This window comes from Saimiri boliviensis, chromosome 11 (assembly GCF_048565385.1).
Source record: "Saimiri boliviensis isolate mSaiBol1 chromosome 11, mSaiBol1.pri, whole genome shotgun sequence".
NCBI classification, from domain to species: domain Eukaryota; kingdom Metazoa; phylum Chordata; class Mammalia; order Primates; family Cebidae; genus Saimiri; species Saimiri boliviensis.
In genome coordinates this window covers 24,389,048-24,410,982 of record NC_133459.1, presented here as the reverse complement: position 1 = coordinate 24,410,982, position 21,935 = coordinate 24,389,048, and the positions used below count along the sequence as shown (strand labels likewise).

General features: G+C 47.1%; 1 pseudogene across 1 annotated transcript; it reads left to right on the top strand.

Moving 5' to 3' along the window:
- Nucleotides 1–10,267: 10,267 nt before the first annotated feature.
- Nucleotides 10,268–11,626, top strand: LOC101029597 (cyclic AMP-dependent transcription factor ATF-4 pseudogene; annotated as a pseudogene). The gene has a single exon (XR_012512351.1). The product of XR_012512351.1 is annotated as a cyclic AMP-dependent transcription factor ATF-4 pseudogene (transcript).
- Nucleotides 11,627–21,935: the final 10,309 nt, after the last annotated feature.

The following is a 21,935-nucleotide window of genomic DNA, read 5'->3' as shown; positions in this document are numbered from 1 at the left end:
TGCAACCTCCACCTCCCAGGTTCAAGCAATTCTCCTGCCTCAGCCTCCTGAGGAGCTGGGACTACAGGTGCATGCCACCATGCCCAGCTAATTTTTGTATTTTTAGGCCACCCTCCTCGGGCTTCCAAAGTGCTAGGATTACAGGCCTGAGCCACTGACCCTAGTCAATAATTTTATTGAGAGATTAATATATGTTAGGGGCTGTTCTAAGTACTTCACATAAGGATTAACATATTTAATCCTCAAAAAACAACCCAATGAAATGGCATTTTTGGGCCGGGCATGGTGGCTCACGCCTGTAATCCCAGCACTTTGGGAGGTGGAGGCAGGCCGATCACTTAAGGCCAGGAGTTTGAGACCAGCCTGGCCAACATGGTGAAACCCCATCTCTACTAAAAATACAAAAATTAGCTGGATGTGGTGGCGCATGCCTGTAATCTCAGCTACTCGGGGGGGCTGAGGCGGGAGAATCACTTGAATCTGGGAGGTGGAGGTTTCTGTGAACCAAGATCACACCACTGAACTCCAACCTGGGCAACAAGGCAAGATTCTGTCTAAAAAAAAAAAAAGTCACTTTCATTCTCCTAACTTTATAGATGAAGGCTGGTGGTGCCAGCTTGGCCCTGAGATCTGGTCAGGAAGGGGTTAAGCAGGGGAGGTGGGCAGGGCCCAGCTGGGATACTGTCAATGGCAGGAAACCTGGCCCACCACTGCAGCAGCTGAGGGGGGAGGATGGGGCTGTTGTGTCTGACTCTGCAACCCCCATCCCTTTGGTCTTAAAGGAGCATCCAGGTTGGGTGGTGGGACCAGCAGGCTCAACGACACATGCTGGAGTACAGAAAGACGGAATTCTGGTACAATGCAGGTGACGCCCTGGGGCAGCTCTGATCTGACGGGGTGACTTGGTCCTCCACACCGGAGCCCTCAGTTAGAAGTGCCCAGGAGAGTTTGGTCAGGGAGGGAAGACAGCTCCAGCTCTGGGAGCCCCCAGTGAGACAGGAGTGGCACAGCTCTGCCCTCAGGGATCTCTGGCGCGGGATGGGAGAGGGCTAAGCAGCCTTGCTCTCAGGAGCTCCCCATGTGAGGGCAACAGACCTCTGCCCCGAGTGCTGATGGACAGAATCCTGGGAGGCAGGCACAGACAGACCTTCTACCCAACGGGCAGAGCAGGGTCTGGGAGGAGAGGTCGAACTGGATTGGCTTTCTGGTTAAAGGGGCTCTGAAAGAGTCAGCAGAGGAGAGGCAGGGGGGTGGATGAGAGGATGAGGTGGGCTGCATCTGCCTGGCCTCAACTTCCAGCCACCCTCTCTGTGGACCAGACTGTCCCTGTTTCTGGTTGTGGGTCCTCAGGGACTGCCTTAAAGTGGCTCTTTCCGGCCCTAGAGCCAGGACTCAGGCAAGGGGGAGGAGAGTCTGAGGGTGTTTCCTTCCTACTTCCCACCTCATTCCCAGATCGCTTTGAGAATGGAGATCAGATCGGAACTGGCCTGAGTCAGAAGGTCTCCTTCCAGGAGAGGGTGGTGGGAGGATGGGGGAGCAGCTCTGGTCAGTGTCGGGAATAACCAGCGGGTCAGGGAGGCCTTCAGGTCCAGTCTCACACCCCACACCCACATTGTCACAGAGGAAACGTGTGTCACCCCCCTAACTAGCTGGCTACAGCCTCCACACCTCAGCCCTGCCTTTGATTCCAGCCCTAGTCTACCTCTCCCTGGCTGTGTGGCCTCGAGCAAGAACCTAATCTCTCTGAGTTTCCTTCTGTGTCAGAAGGTGGGAATGGTGAGACCCAGCTCCGTGTGGTTTGGAGAGGCAGGGAAGTGGGGACTGCAACTGGAAGGTGCTCTGGAAATGGTAGATGAATCTGACTTCAGTGTTTGCCCTTCACCAATGCCTTCCTGCACCTCGGGGCGACATCTGTCCTCCTATTCCCACAGTCTTGCTCACAGCTGCCGGCCACAAATCACCAGGAGCACTGCACTGTGCCATGGGGTCAGTGGATCCGACACGGTTTTGCTCTCTCAGATGGTGGCAGAGGCGGGAAGTGCCCCCACGGTTGGCGAGAGACCAGTGCTGCTGCAACTAAGATGAACACAGCAGAGGGGGTGGTGGTCTCTTCTGCCATGGGTGGGGTGGGAAGTTTCAAAGAAGAGGGGTCGGCCGGGCGCGGTGGCTCAAGCCTGTAATCCCAGCACTTTGGGAGGCCGAGGCGGGTGGATCACGAGATCGAGAGATCGAGACCATCCTGGTCAACATAGTGAAACCCCGTCTCTACTAAAAATACAAAAAACTAGCTGGGCGTGGTGGCATGTGCCTGTAATCCCAGCTACTTAGGAGGCTGAGGCAGGAGAATTGCCTGAGCCCAGGAGGCAGAGGTTGCGGTGAGCCGAGATCGCGCCATTGCACTCCAGCCTGGGTAACGAGAGCGAAACTCCGTCTCAAAAAAAAAAAAAAAAAAAAAAAGAAGAGGGGTATCTGAGCCCGGCTGGAAAGGGATTTTTGATTGGGTTAGCAGTGGGGGAGACGAGAGAAGCATGGGGTGGAGAGCCCTGCAGGCGCCAGGTCTCAGTGAGGGCAAGAGGCCAGGGAAGGGTCTCGGAGAATGAGAGAGGGAGGAGCGGGAGAGAGGGGGGGACGGCTTGCGAGGAAAGATGGGGTGCAGAGAAGGGATGGGGTTTGTGAGGATATGGGAAGCTCAGACAGAGAAGGGGCTCAAGGGACTTGGCGAAAAGATGGGAGCTCAGGGACGGGGGTTTCACGAAAGGAGAATAGTTGGGGAGAGTTGGGAGCGTCTGACAGGCCCCGAGGCCACAGGAGGAGCCCCCCACAGAGATTAGAGCAGCCATCCTCTAATTCCAGGCTTTCCATTTCGGAAAGAATCTCAGCCACAACAATAGCCTGGCCCCAGTGCCTGCTCTCCCTCTGAGGGGTGTGGCCTCTGGGCAGAGCCAGGCCCCGCACCCACCACCCAGGACTCACGGAGGAGGGTGGAGGGGAAGAATAGGAAGGAAGATGCCATTAAACTTTTTTTTTTCTTTTTCTTTTTTATTTTGGGGTAGAGTCTTGCTCTGTTGCCCAAGCTGGAGTGCAATGGTGTGATCACGGCTCACTGCAGCCTTGACCTCCCTGGCTTGAGTGGTCCTCTTGCCTTAGCCTCCCAAATAGCTGGGACCACAGGTGTGCAATGCCACACACAGCTAATTTTTGTATTTTTCAGAGATGGGGTTTTGCCATGTTGGCCAGGCTGGTCTCGAACTCCTGACCTCAGGTGATCCGCTTGCCTCAGCCTCCCAAAGTACTGAGATTACAGGCATGAGACACTGGCCTATTTACTTATTTTTGGATACAGGATATCATTATTGCCCAGGCTGGAGTGCAGTGGCATGATGATAGCTCATTGCAACGTTGAACTCGTGGGCTCAAGCTTCAGCTTTTTGAGAGTAACTGGGACTACACGCACATCACCACCACACCTGGCTTGTGGGGTCCTTTAAAGGGCAGGAGCCCCCCTATCCAGTTCTAAGGGAGGCACTGAGCTATGGGCAGGGAGGTGTTGTGTCACATTGAACATATCCAACCCTGGGGAATTACCCCTTTATATCCAAGGAAGGCAATCCCCAGGCTTAACCCTGTTAGGTTGATTTTTCAGTTACCTACAACTGAAATAAACCTGAAGGAACACATGACCTTTTTCATGATGGCTGTAACGTTGAACCTGTGCAGCCTCAGTTTGCCCACCACCCAACCCATCTCCACAGTAATTTGGAAGGTGTGCTGACCAAATACTTCCAGGTTTGTTTAAAGCTATCTGGAAGTGAAGTGGACATTCCTCTAAGAAGTCAGGGGACTAAAGTTCTGGTCCTGACTTTGCCATTAACTCACTCTTTGTCTAGAGCAAGTCACTTTCTTGAGCCTCTGATTCTGATCTGTTGAAAGGAGGTAAGTGGATTAGACCCAGGGTTCCCAAATGCCATTCCTTGGGCAGATTCCAATTGGCTACATAAAAATGTATGTGGGGGCTGGGTGTGTTGGCTCATGTCTGTAATCCCAGCACTTTGGGAGGCCAAGGCAGAAGGGTCACTTGAGCCTGGGAGTTTGAGAGCAGCCTGGGCAGCATAGTGAGACTCTGTCTCTACAATTAAAAAAAGACAGAGAAGAAAAAATTTACGTGGGGAGCTTGACAACAAGACTGATGCCAGGCTCTCATTCCCAGAGACCCTCATTTAGTAGATCTGGGCTAGAGTCATGGAGGAAGGACGAGAACACTGGATCTGAATTTATTGGTATGAATGCTCTTATTAGAGATTCTAGATTTAATGGTTACCTCTTGCAGCTGAAAGTAGCTCTAATAGTTTGCTTGTTTGGTCAACTGAAATTAGTACTCAACATGGCCTATATCAGTGGGGTTGAGACACCTGGCTACATTCCTAAGGTCTCAAAAGACAAGAACAGTGAAGAAAACTTATATGACAGTGCATGAGCCAGGCACAGTGGCTCATGCCTGTAATCCTAGCACTTTGGGAGGCCAAGGTGGACAGATCACCTGAGGTCAGGAGCTCAAGACCAGGCTGACCAACATGGCAGAACCCCATTTCTACTAAAAATACAAAAATTAGTCAAGCATGGTGGTGCACACCTGTAGTCCCAGCAACTTGGGAAGCTGAGGCAGGAGAATCACTTGAACTTGGGTGGCAGAGTTTGCAGTGAGCTGAGTGAGATCACACCACTGCACTCCAGCCTGGGTGACAGAGCAACACTCCATCAAGAGAAAAGAAAGAAGAAAGAAAGAAAAAGGAAGGAAGGAAGGAAGGAGAAAGGAGAAAGAAGGAAAGAAAGAGAGAAAGAAAAAGAAATAGAAAAAGAAAGAGAAAAAAGAAGGAAAGAGAGAAAGAAAAAGAAAGGGAGAGAAAGAAGGAAGGAAGGAAAGAAGAGACGAAGGAAGGAAGGGCAAGCATGTACGCCCGATCCCTCCGAGTGCATTCCCCGAGAGGGCCCAGAGGATACGTTCTTCCCCTAGAAGTTGACAGAGGATCAGTGAGAGTAACATCTGCATCCTTGATAACTTTTTTTTTTTTTTTTGAGACAGAATCTCACTCTGTCCCCCAGGCTGGAGTGCAGTGGCATGATCTCAGCTCGCTGCAACCTCCACCTCCCAGGTTCAAGTGATTCTCTGCCTCAGCCTCCTGAGTAGCTGGGACTACAGGCGCCACCACGCCCGGCTAATTTTTGTACTTTTAGTTGAGACAGGGTTTCACCATCTTGACCATGGTGGTCTTGAACTCCTGACCTAGTTATCCACTGGCCTTGGCCTCTGAAAGTGCTGGGATTACAGGTGTGAGCCACTGCGCCCATCCCATCTTTGATAAATTTTATGGTGGATGTCCTCCTTTGGGCACATTGGAAGGGGCCACCACTGAAATGGGCTCTCTGATCTCATTGGGGGTGATAGGGTCCCAGAGGGGCAGAGGCCAAGTGGCAGAGCTGAACTGCCAGAGTGGAGGGGCCTTCACTGTAACATGCAGTGGGATGGAGTGATAACCAGATCCCTGTGACTTGCAGGAATCTTTGACCAGAGTGTCCCTAGGAATGAAGTGGATGAGCAGTGTGTTAAAAATATTACTGAGTTATAAAACAGAAACGCCTTCATGTCACGGCCAGACGCCTAACTTGAATTGTTGTCATGAGGGAGCATCTCAGCCTTTCAGCTGATTTCCAGATCTCAGCCAGTCTGCAGACCTGAAGCTCTGATTGAACAGGAGGCCAGGTCCCTTAAAGAAGGACGTCGCAGCACTGCTGCATGTACATACTGTAAAACTTCTCCCGGGTAGAAGGAAGGGAGATCCAGACCATTTAGGAAGTACTAGATGTTGGCCTTAAAGTAATGCTAATATCTGGAAACCCAAGATTCCCATGTCCAGAACTACGGAAATACCTCACTCTTTCACTAACTTGTTCTGCCGTTGCCTTCCTCATCTCGTTCGAGCCTTCCCTAACTCAGCACCTGCCCAATTGCTCAGGCCAGGGCTAATCTTTTGGCTAACCTTTGACCTGTCTCTGTTTCATTCCATATCTGATACATCAGCATCTGCTGGCTTTACCTTTGAAATCCATCTACATTTGGAGCACTCTTTCCGGCTCCACTCCTTCCGCCCTGGTCCCTGCCACCGTCCCCTCTTGCCTGGGACTGTAGTAGTCTCTATTTTTTTATTTTTATTTGTTGAGGTGGAGTCTTGCTCTGTCACTTGGGCTGGAGTGCAGTGGCACAATTTCGGCTCACTGCAACCTCTGCCTCCCAGTTAAAGTGATTCTCATGCAGCCTCCCAAGTAGCTGGGACTACAGGCGCCTGCCACAATGCCCAGCTAATTTTTGTATTTTTAGTAGATGCGGAGTTTCACCATGTTGGCCAGGCTGGTCTCGAACTCCTGACCTCCAGTGATCCGCCTGCTTCAGCCTCCCAAAGTGCTGGGATTATAGGTGTGAGCCACCGCAGCCAGCTGTGATAGTCTCTAATACGTCTCCCTCCTTCTAACCTCATCCCCCATAGAGTCTATTCTCAATACCAGTCTAGATCAATTCTTTAAAAATATATCAGTCATGTCACTTCTCTGCTCAGAACTCTGAAAAGGTTCCCCATTTCACTCGGGGTAAAGTCAAATCCTTAGCAGCCTTCAGGCTTCCTGTGGCCGGGCCCTGTGAGCTCCCTGCCCTCTTGGCCTGCTGTCCTCCCTGTCCAGACGCACGTGTCCTCCTTGCCTGTTTCTCAAACACACCAACCATGCTCTGCCTGGGGGCCTTTGGCCTTTGCCAGGAATGCTTTTCCTTCAGTTACGCGCTTTGCTGACTCCTTCCCCTCAAGACTTTTCTCAAGTCTCACCTGAACAAGATTTTTGCTAACTACTTTCAATTCCCCCAGTGTCTTGCAGTGGCCTTCCCAGTCCTTTTACCCTGCACCATTTTTTATTTGCTTCTCTCTCTTTTGTAACTTATCATATTCTAGCATATTAAATAATGTACTCAGCCAGGCACAGTGGCTCACGCCTGTAATTCCAGCACTTTGGGAGGCCGAGGCAGGCAGATCACCTAAGGTCAGCTGTTTGAGACTACCCTGGCCAACACAGTAAAACCCCGTCTCTACTATAAATACAAAAATTAGCTGGGCATGGTGGCGGGCACCTGTAGTCTCATCTACTTAGGAGGCTGAGGCAGGAGATTTACTTAAACTTGGGAGGTGGAGGCAGCTGTGAGCTCAGATTGCACCACTGCACTCCAGCCTGGGCAACAGAATGAGACTCTGCCGTAATAATAATAATAATAATAATAATAATAATTTACTTATTTACACTCATAAATGTCTCCTCTAAGTTCAATGAGGGCAAGATCTTTGTTTTATTCATTGATAAACAAGACCCTGGAACAGTGCCTGGTGTATAGTGGGTGCTCAATAAATCTGCTTCGTGAATGAGTTTTATGCAGTTCTTGAAGAGACTGGGATGGGGCTAGGAGGGTCTCTCGAGAGGGTGGGTATTGGGGATCAGAAGGGCCCCAGATGGCCTTCCAAAACCATGTAGTTTCCTTTGCTGGCCAGTGACACAGGAAGGAAAGTCTGATGCAGGAACCTACGAAAGGTTTCTTTGCTCTTAAGAAGATGCAGGAAGAAATGGCCCCTGCCTTGCTCTAGATGCTCTATCTAGATGTGATTTCTAAGACTATTCTGGTCATCCTGGGACCAGGAGGAGAACAAGCTTAAGGAAACAAGTGGGGTTGAGGGCAGGGATAAACTGGTTCCTTTACTCATGACGCACCTCTAAGGTGCCCATCAGCAGGGAGTGCAGGCAGCTGACTGCTATGGCTGTCACTTCCCTCAAGGTCTGCCTCAGCTCTGAGAGCTGCCTTCCCCAAGGTCACGCTTTTCCCACGGCAGCCCACCTCTGGTGATTGAGGGAGATGAGAGTACCAAGGTCTGGCCTTTTGACACAACATGGGACACTGTTGGGCAATCCTCACTCCAAAGCATTGGCTGAAAAAAGACCTTTATCTTTTTTGTTTTCTTAAACCAGAGATAGAGTCTTGCTCCATTGTCCAGTCTGGTCTCAAGCTCCTGGGCTCAAGTGATCCTTTCACCACAGTCCCACAAAGTGCTGATATTACAGGCATGAGCCACCGTGCCCAGCCTGAACAAAGACCTTTACATGGCGTTGGGTCCCTATAAAGAAGAAAAAGGAATACAGGAACCAAGGGGTAGAAGGAAGAGTGATCCCACTTACCATTACTCCAGTGACCCAGAGGGAGACTTTGTATTTGCCAGCCCTGCAACTCTGAGCTCTGCAGGGTTCGAGGTGCTGGTCCTACAAGGGTGCACACTTTTGCCAACAAGATCTGTATTAAAGGGCTGGGCATGGTGGCTCATACCCATAACCCCAGCATTTTGGCTAGGCCAAAGTGTGAGGATCACTTAAGGCCAGGAGTTGAAGACCAACCTGGCCAAGATAGCGAGACCCATCTCAAAAAAAAAAAAAAAAAGAAAAAGAAAAGAAAAGAAAAAAGAAACAGATCTGCATTAAATTATAAGCAATGTCTACCTCCTAGGTGTCCTGAGCTGCTTGTGTCCAGGACTTACCATCAAGAAGGGTCGCTGGGCATGGTGGCTCATGCTTACAATCCCAGCATTTTGGAAGGCTGAGGCAGGCAGATCACCTGAGTTCAGGAGTTCAAGACTAGACTGGCCAAACATGGTGAAACCCCATCTCTACTAAAAATGCAAAAATTAGCCAGATGTAGTGGCGTGCACCTGTGGTCTCAGCTACATGGGAGGCTGAGACATGAGAATCTGGGAGGAGGTTGCAGTCAGCCGAGATCGAACCTTTACACTCCAGCTTGGGCAACAGAGGGAGGCTCTGTCTAAAACACCAAAAAGAAGAGAAGTCTTGGCACCCTTGTCTTGGTACAAGTGTTTGACCCTGAGTATAAATAGGAATAAAGCTGTTACACAATGGGGCAAGGAGGAATCCTTGTGGATCCCAGGTGATCTGCTTGGGTGCTTCTTGGTATTCCTTTGTTTCGCTGTAACTGCAAATGGACAGGTCATGCAACTCTGGCCTGAGAAGGGCGTGATGACCAGGGGCTCAGGCTCCTTGGGGATGAAGGTCTGGATCCCACCATCATGTGAGCCACTGAGGTCAGCAGAAGTGACAGCTGAGGGTAAAGGGAGTCTAGAATGAATAGAGGAGGAGGGAGATGAGCACCATCACTCGCAGCCCCAGGACCGACTGCCGTCATGGGGGCTGTAGTTTGTCCCACTGGCATTCCTCTGCTAAGTTCCAGAGGAATTCCTAAGGGGATGCACCTTCAATTTGTATGGGTGGGTTCTTGTAGACAACAGTTTTCGATGGTGTCCATTGCTGCCCATTAGTAGGGAGTATAGTTAGCAGATGACCTGCCTCTGTCACCTCCTTCAGGGTCTGCCTCAGTGGCTGAGAGCCCCTCACCCGAGGTCCCACCCTTCCTGGGGCAACCTGTATCTGGCTACTGAAGGAGGTGGGGTGTAAAGGTCAGGCCATTCCAGTTAATGCAGGACACTCAGATGATTGTCGCTCCAGACCTTTTAACCCAGGTCGGTTGAGCTAGGAAGACCACGTTTTCCATCCCTAGTGATCTAAAAAAGGAAAGGTCACTGGGGGATTGGAGCCGAGTCCAAGCCTTGGTTCCTGGTGCCCTGTGGGGACCTATGGTAAATGGCTTATGGCCCCTAACAGAAGGACTCTGAGTTTAGGTGAGCTTGGCACCAGGAGGCACAGGTAACAATAATTTTGTTTCCAAAGTTATCCTGCCCTACCCTAGAAGATCTACAGGAAGAAAGACCATGGGATTGGGGAGATATAAGACTCAGATGGTTTCCCCCGAGGACGTCCGGAAAGCTCGTCTGATTGAGTTTGAGCAAGGATCATCCACCAGAGGGCGGGCTTCACTCTCCAAGAAGCTGACCTGGTACCACCTGGCCCACAGACTCTTCCTGAGCTCCAGTAGCACAGGCTGTGCTGCCTAGCCTGGCTCTGAGCTCCCCAGACACCCTCGGGGCTGCTGTTCCAGCTGAGGACAGCTCAGATGGTTGCTCACCTTGCCACTGGTGCTTTGTAATACCAGTTAACTGGTAAGAGCAGCGATCTCTGGGTTTATACTGTTCTCTACAGCGTATGAAATATCTTCACAGACAGGTGTGGTGGCTCACACCTGTAATCCCAGCACTTTGGGAGGTCGAGGCAAGTGGATCATGTGGTCAAGAGATTGAGACCATTTTCTGCTTCACTCGTTCACAGATGTAGTTCGTTTCGCACGTGTGCGCCTTCCCTCCCAGCCCGCAGGGCCTAAGGCCACCATGGCGTATTAGAGGCAGCAGTGCCTGCGGCAGTGTTGGCCTTTGCAGCGGCGGCAGTAGCACCAGGCTCTGCAGCGGCACCCCCCAGCGGCTTAAGCCATGGCGCTTCTCACGGCATTCAGCAGCAGCGTTGCTGTATGCGACAAAGACACTTTCGAATTAAGCACATTCCTCGATTCCAGCAAAGCACCGCAACATGACCGAGATGAGCTTCCTGAGCAGCGAGGTGTTGGAGGGGGACTTGATGTCCCCCTTCGACCAGTCGGGTTTGGGGGCTGAGGAAAGCCTAGGTCTCTTAGATGACTACCTGGAGGTGGCCAAGCATTTCAAACCTCATGGGTTCTCCAGCGACAAGGCTAAGGCGGGCTCCTCCGAATGGCTGGCTGTGGATGGGTTGGTCAGTGCCCCCAACAACGGCAAGGAGGATGCTTTCTCCGGGACAGATTGGATGTTGGAGAAAATGGATCCGAACGAGTTTGACTTTGATGCCCTGTTGCGTGTAGATGACCTGGAAACCATGACAGATGAGTTTTTGGCCACGTTGGACGACACGTGTGATCTCTTTGCCCCCCTAGTCCAGGAGACTAATAAGGAGCCCCCCCAGGCGGTGAACCCAATTGGCCATCTCCCAGAAAGTTTAACAAAACCCGACCAGGTTGCCCCTTTCACCTTCTTGCAACCTCTTCCCCTATCCCCAGGGGTCCTCTCCACCACTCCAGATCATTCCTTTAGTTTAGAGCTGGGCAGTGAAGTGGATATCTCTGAAGGAGATAGGAAGCCAGACTCCACTGCTTATATTGCCATGATCCCGCAGTGCATAAAGGAGGAAGACGCTCCCTCAGATAATGATAGTGGCATCTGTATGAGCCCAGAGTCCTATCTGGGTTCTCCCCAGCATAGCCCCTCTGCCAGGGGCTCCCCAAATAGGAGCCTCCCATCTCCAGGTGTTCTTTGTGACTCTGGCCGCCCCAAACCTTATGACCCTCCTGGAGAGAAAATGGTAGCAGCGAAAGTAAAGGGTGAGAAACTGGATAAGAAATTGAAAAAGATGGAGCAAAACAAGACAGCAGCCACTAGGTACCGCCAGAAGAAGAGGGCAGAGCAGGAGGCCCTCACTGGTGAGTGCAAGGAGCTGGAAAAGAAGAATGAGGCTCTAAAAGAGAGGGCAGATTCCTTGGCCAAGGAGATCCAGTACCTGAAAGATCTGATAGAAGAGGTCCGAAAGGCAAGGGGGAAGAAAAGGGTCCCTTAGTTGAGGGTAGTCAGGAGCGCAAGGTGCTTGTACATAGGAGTCTCTCGCTGTAGCTGTGTGTTAAAATAAATTATTTTGTAGTGAAAAAAAAAAAAAAAAAAAAAAAAGAGATTGAGACCATCCTGGCCAACATGGTGAAACTCCGTCTAAAATAAATAAATAAATAATAAAATAAAAAGAAATATCTTCACATATATTATTCACATCTGATTTGCAAAGTAACTTGAAAAAATAACTTTTCAGAAGAGATAACTAAGGCTCATAGAAGTCAAGTGGCTTCACCAAAGTCACGGCGTATGTTCCTGCTGCTATCACCCACTCACATTTATTAAGCACTTGCTATGTGCCAAGGACGATGTTAAGGGTTCACTTATTTACTTCTACAGTAATTAAGACAGTGGAGTGTTGACAGGCAGTGTTATTAGATGTGTGCCAGTTTAGAAACATTATCTCTGTCTCTGATGAATAGAATTTTCATCATTAGGTAGAAACTGTCTCTAGTGATGCTTTTAGCTTCAATATAGCTATTTCATCCTCTTTTTTTTTCCAAGTATTTTTCTAAACTTTGCCAATCTATGTTCTGATGTTTTAGATTTGTCTTTTGTAAACAGAACCTATTAATAGCAGATTTTATTCTTTTATTTAATCTGACATCCTTTATCTTTGGAAAATTTAGCCTACTTGTAGACTTTGCTATATTTTTATTTCACTCATCTTGCAATGTGCATTATATTTGCTGTACTTTCCCTCTCTTTAAAAAATCACTTTTTTTTTTTTGAGATGGAGTCTCCCTCTGTTGCCCAGCCTGGAGTGCAGTGGCGCTATCTCAGCTTACTGCAACCTCTGCCTCCTGTGTTCAAGCAATTCCCTGCCTCAGCCTTCTGAGTAGCTGGGATTACAGGCACCTGCCACCCCACTTGGCTACTTTTTGTATTTTTTTTAGTAGAGATGGGGTTTCACCATCTTGGTCAAGCTGGTCTTGAACTCCTGACCTTGTGATCCACCTGCCTCGTTCTCCCAAAGTGCTGGAATTACAGGCGTGAGCCACTGTGCCCAGCCTTTTCTTGGTGTGTTTTTGTTTTTGTTTTTTTGACTTTTTCTTTTTTTTTTTTTTTTTTTTTTTTTTGAGACAGAATTTCGCTCTTGTTACCCAGGCTGGAGTGCAATGGCACGATCTCGGCTCACCGCAACCTCCGCCTCCTGGGTTGAGGCAATTCTCCTGCCTCAGCCTCCTGAGTAGCTGGAATTACAGGCACGTGCCACCATGCCCAGCTAATTTTTGTTTTTGTTTTTTTTTTTTTTTTGAGACGGAGTTTCGCTCTTGTTACCCAGGCTGGAGTGCAATGGCGCGATCTCGGCTCACCGCAACCTCCGCCTCCTGGGTTCAGGCAATTCTCCTGCCTCAGCCTCCGGAGTAGCTGGGATTACAGGCACGCGCCACCATGCTCAGCTAATTTTTTGCACCATTAGTAGAGACGGGGTTTCACCATGTTGACCAGGATGGTCTCGATCTCTTGACCTCGTGATCCACCCGCCTCGGCCTCCCAAAGTGCTGGGATTACAGGCTTGAGCCACCGCGCCCGGCCTAATTTTTGTATTTTTAGTAGAGACGGGGTTTCACCATGTTGACCAGGATGGTCTCGATCTCTCAACCTCGTGATCCACCCGCCTCGGCCTCCCAAAGTGCTGGGATTACAGGCTTGAGCCACCGCGCCCGGCGACTTTTTCTTTTTTAAAAAATTAATTAATTAATTTTTCTCAGTTGGTTTTTTAAATGATTATCTCAAAAATTCTAACCTAATGATGAGTCTGTTCACTGAGTTATCCATTTCAATTAGCATAATTTTTTTATTTTCAGAAATTGTATTTTTTTTTTTTTGAAATTTACTTGGTATCAAGCTTCTTTCTTTCTTTTCTTATTTCTCTCTCTCTTTTTCATGAGACAGAGTCTCACTTTGTCACTTAGGCTACAGTGCAGTGGTGTGATCTCTGCTCACTGCAGCCTCAACCTCCTGGTCCCAAAGTATCCTCCTGCCTCAGACCCCCCAAGTAGCTGAAACTACAGGTGCGTGCCATAACGCCTGGCTAATTTTTGTATTGGTTGTAGAGACAGGGTTTTGCCATGTTGCCCAGGCTGGTCTCAAACTCCTGAGCTCCAATGATCTTCCCGCCTCAGCCTCCCAAGTGCTAGGATTACGGATGTGAGCCATGTGCCTGGCCTATTTCCTTAAACATATTAAGCAAGATTATCTTTTATTCTGTCTGGTAATTCCAATACCTTTAAAGGTCTGTTTCCACTGCCTCCCAATCTTGCTTGTTCTTTCCTGCATGATGCCTTATTACCTTGTGTGTTCAGCTATTTTTTCGTTACTAGCTGCTCGTGCTGTCTGGAAATCTGTGGGAATTATTTTAGACTTGTGTTGAAGTTGAGTTTCTTCAGAGACAATTTGCATTGATTTCTATCAATAATGTGTTGGTACTACAAACTCACACCACTTTAAAATTTAAATTATCTGAGGATTTTAGGATTACATAGCAATGTGATTTGACTTGGGATTTCGTGAGAGAGCTGGCTTGAAAGTTGTGACCTCTTGGTCAGGTGCAGTGGCTCACGCTTGTAATCCCAGCACTTTGGGAGGCTGAGGCGGGAGGATCACAAGGTCAAGAAATCAAGACCATCCTGGCCAACATGGTGAAACCCTGTCTCTACTAAAAATACAAATATATTAGCTGGGCATGGTGGTGGGTGCCTATAGTCCCAGCTGCTCGAGAGGCTCAGGCAGAATTGCTTGAAGTGGGGAGGCAGAGGTTGCAGTGAGCTGAGATAGTGCCACTGCACTTTAGCCTGGCAAAAGAGTGAGACTCCATCTCAAAAAGAAAGAAAGAAAGTTTTGAACTCTCTTTGTTTTTTAGAAAGTTATGATTTTTTTTTTTTTTTTTTTTTTTTTTTTGAGACAGAGTCTTGCTCTGTCACCCAGGCTGGAGTGCAGTGGTGCGAGCTCGGTTCACTGCAACCTCTGCCTCCCAGGTTGAAGTGATTCTCCTGTCTCAGCCTCCCGAGTAGCTGGGACTACAGATGTGCACCATCACTTCTAATTTTTGTATTTGTGGTAGAGATGGGTTTCACCATGCTGGCCAGGCTGGTCTCAAACTCCTGACCTCAGGTGATCCACCCTCCTTGGCCTCCCAAAGTGCTGAGCTTATAGGGATGAGCCACCTCACGTGGCCAAAAGTTATGAATTCTTAAAAGTGGTTCTATTTTCTTCTCTTTTCAGGGCCGGAGTTGACATGGGAAGGTTTTATCGCCTCTCCCTTCTGAGTGTATCGCTGGTTGGTTGGTTTATTTCTTTATTTCTTTATGGTTTTTTGAGACAAGTTCTGGCTCTATCGCCCAGGCTAGAGTGCAGTGTGCTATCTTAGCTCACTGCAACCTCTGCCTCCTGAGGTCAAGCCATCATGCCACCTCAGCCTCCCGATGGGCACGCACCATCATGCCCAGCTAGTTTTTTATTAGCAGGTGCCTGTAGTCCCAGCTACTCGGGAGGCTGAGGTGGGAGGATGGCTTGAGCCTAGGAAGTGGAGGCTGCAGTAAGCCAAGATCGCACCATTGCACTCCAGTCTGGGTGACAGAACCAGCCCCTGTCTCAAAAACAAAAAATTGGGGACGATTCTGAGTCATTATTACCTCAACTATTGCTTCTGTTCCTTTCTCTCTTTTTTCTCCCTGTAATAGTCCCATTGCATTTAGGTTATACCTTTTATAGTTGGCCAAGAATTATTTGATATTCTGTTCTTTAAAATTTTTTTGGACTTTTTCTCTTTGCTTTTCAGTTTTGGAAGTTTGTCTTGTCATAAGTCCAAGCTCAGAGATTCTTTCCTCAGCCATGCCCAGTCTACTAATGAGCCCGTCAAAAGCATTCTTCATGTCTGTTACAGAGGTTTTGATCTCTAGCATTTCTTTTTGATCCTTAGAATTTCCATCTCTCTGCTTACATCATCCATCTGCTTGTGCACATTGTCTACTTTTTCCATTGAAGTCCTTAGCATGTTAATCATAATTTTAAAAAATTCCTGTCCTGATAGTTCCAGGATTCTTGCCATGTCTGATTCTGATTCGGATGATTGTTCAATCTCTTCAAATTGTGTTTTTTGCTTTTTAGTATGCCTTGTACTTTTTTGTGAATGGTGGATGTAATGTACTGGGTAAAAGGAACTGCCATAAATAGACCTTTAGTAATGTCGTACCGCGTGGGGGTGGGGAGTGTTCTATAATCCTATGATTAGGTCTTGGACTTTTCATAGGGGAGCCTGTGCCCTTGGGCTATGAACTTCACCAGTGCTTCTCTTGGTGGATGGAGTTCCCTTACATGGATCAGGATGGCTAGAGGGGACTGGAATTGGGTATTTCCCTTGCCTCAGACAGGTTAGGCTCTGCTGATAAAACCACAATAGATTAGGCTCTGGTAAAATAGTTGCTCCTGAGGGCTGTCCTTGTGAAGAACAGAATGTTTAGGCAGATTTCAAAATGGTTCCTTTTCCCTTCCCGTTAGCAGAAGAATGAGCACCTGTGAGGACCTGGCAGAGCTCCTGGAGGTAATAGTGTGTGGGGCCCCTATGATTGGGTCCCCCTGGACTTCTTAACTCTCAAGAGTTGTCCACACTGAGCAATTCATCAATTACAGTTTAGGTTTTCTTACCCCTGCACCGTTTCCACACTCTCAAATTACGGGGGCAGGAGTTCACCCTGTGACCTCACTGCTCTGACATGTCTAAGAAGAGTTGTTGATATTTCCATTTGTTCAGGTTTTTAATTGTTAGGATGGAGTGGTGACTTCTAAGCTCCTTTTGGCCGAACTAGAAATGGGAAGTCCTAATTTTTTTTTTTTTTTCGAGTTGGGGTTTCGCTTTGTCAACCACACTGGAGTGCAGTGGTGTGATCTCGGCTCACGAAACCTCCAACTCCTGGGCTCAAGTGCTCCTCCCATCTCAGCCTCCTGAATAGCTGGGACTACAGGCACGTGCCACCACACCAGAAACCCCAGCTAATTCTTTTTTTTCAATAGAGATGAGTCTCACTATGTTGCCCAAGCTAGTCTTGAACTTCTGGGCTCAAGCAATCCTCTTGCATTGGCCTCCGGAAGTGCTGAGATCACAAGCATAAGCCACTGGACCTGGACCCTTCCTAATATTTTTAATTGGCTGGGAGACTTTGTGAATTTTATATTATTGAGAAGTGGAATTTTTTGACTCTTAAGTATTTTTGAGCTTTGTCCTAGCACATTCTGTTATTTAGAAAAAAATGTATTTTGTTAAATAAAATGTTTAGGAGACCATTGTTTTGGACTAGCCTCCTGCACTAAGCACTAGCAGATCAGGCCAAACCAGAATGGAGTCACTCATGCTAGGTGCCACATAATTAAACTGAACTCTGAAACAGGCCAATCTACCCCAACCCTACTATAAAACACACACACACACACACACACACACACACCCGAAAAACAAACAAACAAAAAACCCAGGAGATTCACAGCAACCATTCAAAAGCGGCCCAGTTTACCTGAGCTGGCATGAAAATGAATTTCCCTGTTTTTTGTTGTTTTCTAATTTTTAAATTTTAATCTATTTATTTATTTAGAGACTGGTTTTATTAAATCACTTATCTTTCTGAGTTTCATGGCAGAGTTTTTGGTTTAAATTCATTCTAAATTGATATTTAGGATGTCAGATTCTGATCTCATGGATTCGGAGCTTACAAGTCCCTTGGTCTATCATGGGACCGTGCATATAAGGAATAAAAAATCATAATGTTTAAAATAAATGATTTTGTTATAAAAGAATATAGTTATGTGCCCAAACACAGAAACAATTTCATTAATAACTGGTCATAGTCCTGGTGGGTGGGATTCTTTTAGGTTTGGACTCTTTTAGGTTTGGACCTTGACTGAGAGAATTTCCAGTTGCTGTCTCCTCTCTGGACAGAAGTTCCAGATGATCTGATGGGCAGGGACTCAGGCTGTGTCCCCTGGGGGTTCTGGTACAAGTCATTGGGACCCCTGGCAGGGTGCAGCAACCCACAATGCCTGTGTCTGTTTTAACCCTATAAGGAGAGTAACTGAAACAAACTATTTTTTGTTCTCTGTTTCTGCTTTTCTCAGCCCTTTTCCATCTGTAAAACCAAACTCTTCTGCTCGGCTTATTGGAACACTCATTGTATTTCATAGAATAAGGCATTCTAGAATCACAAAGAAAAGCCAATATAGATCTAATTTACCATACCTTTCAAGACTTACTTTTAAGCTTTGATAGGCAGGTCCAGAATAGCTGTTTAGTGTTGGCCTCACTACTGAGATACTCTTCTGTGATGCACTGTGTATTGGAAGGCCTTTCTGTTCTTGCTGGTGGAAATACCAATTATTCTTGGCCCTGTGTCAACTCCAGAATTGTTCTGCCTAATCCTTTCAGGTGATCTTTCCTGCATTCAGGTCCAATAATATCTTCATAGCATCACTGATTAGTACTTAGCTGATACTCTGTGTGTGTGTGTGCGCGCGTGCGCGTGTGCGCGTGTGTGTTTTCTTCGAGTGATCCCAGCTTACTGCAGTCTTGACTTTCCTGGGTGATTCTCCCACCTCAGCCTCCCGAGTAGCTGGGACTATAGTCATACACCACCACACCTGGCTAAATGTATTTTTTTTGTACAGATGGGGTTTGGCCATGTTGCCCAGCCTGGTCTCCAACTCCAGGACTCAAGTGGCTTGGCCTCTTAAAGTGCTGGGATTACCCTGCCTCAGCTGATATCTTGAGGAAAACTTCCTGCAAAGGTCTGGAACTATCACCGACAGATAAAAAACAAAACAAAAAAGAAAAGAAAAAGATAAATAAACAAGGTCTGGAATTTTTGTTACCATCTCTCTCTCTTCTCTCTCTCTCATATTCTGCCCCATGAATCCTACCTGCCTTGTGCTCCTTGAACCCTGAACTCTGTCTCCCCAACTCAGGGAGACTGTTGAACCCTATTTAGGTACTTATTCCCTGTACAGCAGCCTAAAGATTCCCTCCAAGTTGGGGCAACCACAAGGCTCACCCCATTTGATCATTTTCTCCGAGGATGACTGTCATGCACCGCTAGTTTCCCAACATCTGGCATTTTAGTTGTTTACTGCAGGAATAGAAGTCTGTTACTCCACAATGGCCAGAAGCAGAAGTCATCAGGATTTTTTGTTTGCTTTTACCCTCCTCAGTTTAAAATTCTAACATGCACAGCCGGGCGCGGTGGCTCAAGCCTGTAATCCCAGCACTTTGGGAGGCTGAGGCGGGTGGATCACGAGGTCGAGAGATCGAGACCATCCTGGTCAACATGGTGAAACCCCGTCTCTACTAAAGATACAAAAAATTAGCTGGGCATGGTGGCACGTGCCTGTAATCCCAGCTACTCAGGAGGCTGAGGCAGGAGAATTGCCTGAACCCAGGAGGCGGAGGTTGCGGTGAGCCGAGATCGCGCCATTGCACTCCAGCCTGGGTAACAAGAGCGAAACTCCGTCTCAAAAAAATAAAAATAAAAATAAAATAAAATAAAATAAAATAAAATAAAATTCTAACACGCAGCCAAAGTTGAGAACCACTGAGTCTATTGTAATTCCAGCTTCCAAGTTCTAGCCATTGCTGCCCTGCTGCACGACCCCCTCGCAGCTGTGCGTCTACGGTTGCTTCTCAGATCACATCAGTAAACTCTTCCTGCCTTCTACCTAAAGCCAGGAGAAATGGCATGTCATTCTAGTATTTGAAACTTATTACTACTTTCCTATTTTCCATGAGTGGTAGTCTATGTGAAAGAGACAGTAAACATCCTGAATTACAATCAATCATGTTATCGGCGAATAGAAAGAGGAAAGAAAACCGGGCTGAGGGGATTTTTATTGAACTATCATGTTCTTAAATAGGGCTGCAGGGCAAAGAGACAAGCAGGACTTTATCGTAACCAAAAATATATTTCCCTGATAATTGTGGTAAAAATATAAGCTAAATTAAACAAACCAATCAACCTGCTCCTTATCAGCAGTAAAATTAGCAGTAAAGGCAGCTCAGAGTCATTTCCTATGAGTCCTCCTGGGTGAACAGGAAGCACTGACATTTCCTGAGTATGCCACTCATTTCTACATGCATCAGCTCCTTTTATCTTCACAGTGCTCTAAGTCAGGTACTGTCTCTGCTTAAACATGTGGGAAACTGAAATTGAGGGGATAGGGAACTCATGAAACTCACACAGCTTGTAACAGAAAGGTAAAGTCTGTTTTCAGAGACTGTGTCCTTTCCTTCTGCCTGACAATAGCTGTCACCAGTAGCCCCAATGCACATTTTTTAAAAAATAATATTTTTCTTAAAAGGTAACATACCTAGAGAAAAATGTAAACATTTTAACATTTTAAGTGCAGCTTGATGAATTTTCTTTTTTCTTTTTTTTTTTTTTTTGAGACGGAGTTTTGCTCTTGTTGCCCAGGCTGCAGTGCAATGGCATGGTCTCAGGTCACTGCAACCTCCTCCTCTCAAGTTCAAGCGATTCTCCTGCCTCAGCCTCCCAAGTGGCTGGAATTACAGGTGCCTGCCATCACGCCCGGCTAATTTTTGTATTTTTTAAAAATAGAGACAGGGTTTCACCATGTTGTCCAGGCTGGTCACAAACTCCTGACCTCAGGCTATCCACCCACCTTGGTCTCCCAAAGTGCTGGGCTTACAGGCATGAGCTACCATGCCTAGCTTCTTGATGAATTTTCACAAAGTGAACACATCTAACCAGCACCCAGATCAAGAAATGAAACAACACAGGTTTTCTAAAAGCCTCCTCACCTATGGCCTGCTTTCGATTGAGGAGCTTTGGCCCAGAGGTGCTTGGGGTCCCTTAACTGGGGATCCGTGTGGGCTTCTGAGATCCATAAATCCCCTGAAATTATAGGCAAATATATTCCTGAGATGTAGTGCCTTGGAGAATCTGATGAAGGTCCTACATCTTCTCAGGAATATATTTGTACTGCTGATAGGGAGCTAGTATTCAACATCTGCTACACCACAGCCTGGGCTTTTTTCTGCTAGACCAGGATGACTTTGGTAATATCAAGTTGCCCAACTTCTGCTCAGAGCAAGCTGAGCTTGAAATACCGGGCTGAACAGGAAATAAGAGTAAAGTCAAAAGCCCGGTCCTTTTTTTTCCCCCACAATTTCCTTCTAACCAATGAAAAATCATTGCGAAGGGGAAAGCACTGCCTCTAAAAGACGCACTTTGCCTTTAAGAGGTGTGGCAGCATTGTAAATTTTCTCAAATGGGAGTTATCTAACCATGAACCAACCGTCTGTCATTACACTGCGCTTTAGAGGATGTCTATGATTGGCTGGCAAAGAGAGCAATATTTGAATTTAAAAGAAAAGACCAAAACAACCAAGGTTCCTTACTTCAGTGAGAAAGATAAAGCTTCTTGTCAGAGAAAACTCCATCTGGAGTCAGAGATTAGGCACTAAAACCCTGTCCTAGGGTAAAACCTTTGTCATTATTCTCAGTAACTGGTATTATAACTGTTAATTTCATCAAGAAATCAGCCCCTATTTTAAGTAAAACTCAGTGAAAAAGATACGTAAAAACCATGCGAAGGCGCTTTGTAAACTGCGAAAGATCACAAAAATGCCACTAAATGCAAATATTTAAAGCTTCAATTAAGAACAATTTCTAGAAAGCAAAATTTGCCTGTCTGTAAAGGTTATACCAGGGGAAGGAAGAAGAATCAGAAGCCACAATTTTTTTCCATTTTTTTTCTATTTTTTTGGTTTTATTTTTGAAGCCATAATTCTTGATGCCTACTTTCACTAGGTCACATGTAGAGTTCTTTTCTGCCCTTTTTCCCCTCTGCTGTTCCACCAGACCACTAAATGTTAAGACTGTATGTATCTTCAGGCACAAACGATTAAAAAAAAGTAGGTCTGACTTTTTAATAGAAAATTAAACCATGGTCTCATAGAATAGATTGGAAAAACTGCATCCTTTCCTGTATTTTTTCATTTTTTGAGATGAAGCCTTACTCTGTCACCCAGGCTGGAGTGCAATGGCACGATCTTGGCTCACTGCAACCTCTGCCTCCCAGGTTCAAGCGATTCTCCTGCCTCAGCCTCCTAAGTAGCTGGGATTACAGGCACATGCCGCTGCGCCCAGCTAATTTTTGTATTTGTAGTAGAGACGGGGTTTCAACATCTTGGCCAGGCTGGTCTCGAACTCCTGACCTTGTGATCCACCCAACTCGGCTTCCCAAAGTGCTGGGATTAACAGGTGT